General features: G+C 37.1%; 1 protein-coding gene and 1 long non-coding RNA gene across 2 annotated transcripts in view; one reads left to right on the forward strand and one right to left on the reverse strand.

Annotated features, from left to right (window-relative positions):
- LOC106875169 (ADP-ribose pyrophosphatase, mitochondrial) overlaps positions 1–5,406 on the reverse strand; it is a 99,295-nt gene that overhangs the window by 51,890 nt on the left and 41,999 nt on the right. The gene's annotated exons all lie outside the window — the stretch shown is intronic.
- LOC128250758 (uncharacterized) overlaps positions 3,294–5,406 on the forward strand; it is a 28,992-nt gene continuing 26,879 nt past the window's right edge. Inside the window, exon 1 of the long non-coding RNA XR_008266742.1 lies at positions 3,294–3,395. This is a non-coding gene — a long non-coding RNA (uncharacterized LOC128250758). The remainder of the gene's footprint in view (positions 3,396–5,406) is intronic.

The following is a 5,406-nucleotide window of genomic DNA, read 5'->3' on the forward strand; positions in this document are numbered from 1 at the left end:
TTCTGCCAGCCTTACCCTTGGCCACACAAAACGGAAACACCAAGACTGGTTTGACAACAAATATATATACATATATATATACAAATATATATACATGCATATATATATACACACACACACACACAAATATTGAGATAGATAAATAGATTGATATATATACTCATTCCATATATGCATATATATCATCATCCTTATTTAACCTTTTTTTCCCTATTTTAGATGGTTGAACAGAATCTGAGGAGCAAGAGGATTGTGCTGTGGTGGGGTATCAGAAAATTATACCAAGTAGCTTGAAGGGAACTGAAAGGAATAGGCTTTCCAGTGTTCTACAGTGTGAGCACTAGAGGCATGAGCTATTCCAGGTAGCAAGATCGTGTATCAAATAAAATCAAGACACTGTGGGAGAGAAATGTGTAGGGATGGATAATGGTACACATGCACTTCTTGAGTCTGAAAAGAAAGAGGCATGGAAGTGTCAACTATGGCTGTTAAACATGGAGAATGCAGGGGAAAAAAAAAAAGAGTCTGACAGAAGGAGCAGCCAATATATTTGACAACAGTATGATAAAGCAATTAAGAAGTTAAAGACAGGAAAAGCCCTTGGTCCATCAAGAATTACTGATGAGATACTTAAAATATACAGCCTAGTTATTTGTATAGTTAATCAGGTTGTATGGGAAGCTATCATGGTGAACGACTGGTATACCTGTATTGTAGTCAACTGTTACAAGTGTAAATGAGATGTCTCAGAGGGAAGTAATTACAGAGGTATCAAATAACTGGACCAGGTCATGAAATGTTGCACAAAGAGTATACCTCAACTAATTAGACCAAATGAGATGCAGTTTGGTTTTGAGTCAGGGAATCGTTTGACTAATGATCTCTTTCAGGTAAGGCAACTTAGATTTATTAAATTTAGATTTACTAAAAGTAAACCACTGTACTTGAATTTGTCAACCTGGAGAAAGACTTTGATAGGGTCCCTTGCTCCCTAATTTGGTGGTCATTGCAGAAGCTAAGAGTAGATGAATGGCAGGTGAAAGTCTTTCAAACCATGTACAGAGATGCTGTCACTAAAGTGAGAACCAGCAAGGAGTACAGAAATGAATTTAGTGTGCTAGCAGGAGTTCACCAAGGATCAGTATTCAGTCACTTTCCGTTTATTACAGTCCTCCAGGCTATAATAGAGGAGTTTACTTGTGGGAACACCAATAGGTTGAAGACCTTGTTCTTATAGCTGAATCTGATGTAGAATAAGAAAAGAAATTCCAGGTGTGGAAGAAAAACATGGTATTAAAGGTTCTTAAAGTTAACTTAGCAAAGACCAGTGTTTGAGTAAGCAGAAAAATAGCATGTTAATCTCTTCAGGAAAACGAACCTGTTCAATATGTAGAAAAGGTTTCCAGGTAGAAAGCACAAATTATGGATACATAAAAGGTGCAGTGGAATCACAAGCAAATTAAGAGAAAAAGTAGACTTTGTTTGTGGCAGATGTGCAGAACAATAAACACTAAGAACACATAGGAAATAGATTTTCTCAAATGCTCAGGAGCATCCTAAGTGGTTTTGGTTACTTAAGTCACCTAATTAGCAGTAGAAGAAGATGTTCTGAAAGCATAGTAGCTAGAATATGAACCGGTTGAAGAAAGTTCAGAGGGTTATTGCCACTGTGGTAACAAAAGCCTCTCTCTCAGTGTGAAAGTTAAATGTGTGATGCTTCTGTACACTAAGGAATACTACATGGTAGTGAAACATGAGCTGTAAAAGTAGATGACATGTGATGACTAAAATGAAATGAAGCTAGAATACTCTGCAGGGTGTGCAACATCAGTGTCCATGTACAACAAAATACCAAAGTACAAATGTGTCCAGTGAAAAATTGGGCATAAGACGTAATGTGCCTGAGAGAAAATGGTGTTCGTATGGGTACGAGATGCATATGAAAGGGGACAACTGCATAAAGAAGTTTGATCATCAAATAAGGATGGAACCTGTGGAAGAGGGAGACCCAGGAAGACATTGGACAAAATAGTGAAGACCAACTTCTATTTGTTGAGCCTAATGGTGGAGAAGACAAAGGATTGAGATTGTTGGCAATTCACTGAAGAAGACCAATCTATTTCAGTTAAAAAATGAGGTCCTCAAAGCATACCATTTATGTCTCTGCTCACTCCCACTTAATCTGTACTTATCAGGCCTTCACCACAACTCTCCTCTATAACATTCATCTCTCCATGGTTCTTCTAACTATGGTACTACTTAATCAGCTGTGTTATAATTATGGGAGCAGAATATATGATACATACGTACATACATATATATATATATATATATATATATATATATATATATATACACACACACACACTCACATATAAATATATATACATACATACACACACATATATATATACATACACATCTATATACCTACATACATCTATACATATATATATGTATATGAATGCTTAGGGTATCTAAAGGAATACAATAATATAGCAGTGTATGCATTGAGTGTGTGTGCATGTTTATAATCAAAACTAACGAAAGACTGCAAGAGTTAATTAATTAATGATTGAATACTCATACAAATTATGCAAGCATATATACATACGTGTGTGTATACACACACACACCAAAAACGATCGGGCGAGCGTGAGGTAATTCATCACACACACACACACACACACAGAGGTGGGTGGGTATGGGTGTGTGCAATACGTCCGTGTGTGTGTGTGTGTGTGTGTGTTTGTATGCGCGCATTTATATATATATATATATAATATATATATATGTATGTATGTAGGTATATGTATGTAGGTATGTGTAATGTATGTATGTATGTATGTATAAAAAAACAGTGAAGTTTGTTTTTACCTTGCATCCAACACGATTACTTATTAAAAACTAACACAACAGGTACAAGTGGTTTTGTAGACGAAATTGAGAGAAAGAAACAGAGACGAGGAATTCTAGTCTTGGATTGGGTTTTCTTTCGCTTTAGTTGTTCGACATCAACAGTTCCTTGTGCTGCTTTGCATTAAAATATAATGCGTTTGTATATATGTATAATAAATATAATGGAAAAAATTCCGAATATTACTTATAAAAACCACCTTGACTTTCGTACGAAATGATGCGATAGAAGGTTGCTCTATTGCTTTGTTTTTTTTTTCCTTGTTTTTCTCTTTTGCTACCCTTTAAAATTCGATGATTCGAGAGAAAGAGAAAGAGAGAGAGGGTATTGTTGTTAAGACATGTACATTATGTATATGTGTGCGCGCGCTGGTGCTGTATGTATGTGCGTGTGCAGCATCTACCAATGTATGCTTATTACGGCATCAATGTATATACGTGTGTGTGTGCGTGTGTATACGCTGCACATATACAGAGAGGTAAGAAACAACATTAATTATAAAAGACCACCTTGGATTTCTTACGAAATTATACTAAGGCAGTTGTTTCGTTTTCCTCTATCTTGCTATCTATTCCATGAGCTTTGAGTTGACATCTTTCTCTCTTCCTCCCTCTCTCTCTCTTTCTCTCTGTATATATATATACATGCGCGCCCGCACGAGTACATAGATACACATACATGGTAGAAAAGAACTGTGGTTGTGTACGTCGTAAAAAAAAATCCCAAAAAACTATAGGTATAGAAGTAGAATTATTAAAGAAGTTGGTATGTAGTGAGAAGTTTTGAGCGTTTCATAAAAAAAAAAAACAGTCATTCTTCGGGGTAACCAGGGAAGTTAGGAACAAGTGTACCCTTTCTAACTAAAAAGAGAGGCTGCCTCTGATTCAGAAAGGAAGAGCCGAACTTCTATCTTTTCTGAAACATCGGAAGCTTCTCCGGACAACGCGTGACCCAACTTATGTAATTTTGTTTCATACATACATAAACACACACACGTATATACATGTATGGAGATAGATATACATAGAGAGAGAGGGAGAGGGAGAGACAGACAGACAGACAGACAGAGAGGGGCTCAGACAATTAATTCTTTGACGCAAAAGAATGTCCCACTATGCACATCTCTGTTTCTATCACTCTCTTCACTTCACCCCACGTCTAATTCTCTCGTATTTTTTCTTTAACAGTGTCATAACAATATCGGTCTGTGTTTTCATGACATTTTTTACATCATACTTTCAATCATCACAACATTAATTTCTATTTTGTATTCAAACATTTTATGATAGTAATGTAGAAACCGAGGAAGAATTGGTTGCAGTATCAGGAGAGTCGGACGACCACTTATGAGGCTTCTCCTCTCACTCAAGCCACTGTCTCCCAATCAGCACAAGAGAACATCAAACACAACCAACAATCGCCCTCAACAACATATACATAACACAGACACACGCACGTATGTACGTACACACCACCACCAGCAGCAGCAGAGAGCATTGAGTACAATCAACCATTCATTACACTCCATGACATAAAAATAATACAAAATTACAAAGAGTTTGTTGAAATAACATATACGGTTCGTTATGTCACTTTCTTTACCCAGAACAATTACATGTACCACGTTTGACCATGAGAATGAAACAACAACGGTATACAAACAATACATTAGATGCATCATGGATTATGCCATTCCTACTCCAGGCCCCGACCTCTGTACAACAAACCCCGATAAACTGCGAGCACAAAACACTACACATCTTAAATGGGTATACACAGACCTCATCCATTACATTAGCTTCCCAACAAAACATACTAAAAAGTGAAAAAGGAGCAGAATATGCATCGGATACTTTGTTGCAGCAGTAAGCTAGTCCCCACAGCTGCAAACATTGTGCTGGGATGCACACATCACCACCAACGAATGCAGAGAAACAGAAACAGTTGTGCTCTGACCTAATGCACCTTAACCATGCTTATCGCAGCCACCATGGGAATCTACGGAGAATGATAGAAAGTGCAGGAAAAGAGAAATAAACTCGATGGCTGGAAAGAGAGCAACGTGCCCTCACTGTCATGCTACATCCAGTATGATTCATCACTGCATGTGGAATAACGCAGTATAGTGTCGTTTAGGTGAACACATGGTCTGATTGGGAAGTTGAATTCGTGGGTCGCGTTACCTCATTCTTAATGACAACCTGCGTACCAAAGAACTAACTGCTCAGTAAAGGCCGACCTTAGGTTACAAAACAACTTATATGCAGTCTCTCCTCTCCACTCTCTTTCTCTGTCTATCTATCTGCCTGTCATAAAGGGACAGACTGCTGGAGCAATTGCATACACAGATGCCTGTGAATACGTTTTATATCTATATCTATATACATATATACAGAGAGAGAGAGACGCGCGCCTTTGTGTGTATATATATGTATGTATATATAAATACATATATATATACATATGTATGTATATATATATATATATAT

Source organism: Octopus bimaculoides, chromosome 25 (assembly GCF_001194135.2).
Source record: "Octopus bimaculoides isolate UCB-OBI-ISO-001 chromosome 25, ASM119413v2, whole genome shotgun sequence".
NCBI classification, from domain to species: Eukaryota; Metazoa; Mollusca; class Cephalopoda; order Octopoda; family Octopodidae; genus Octopus; species Octopus bimaculoides.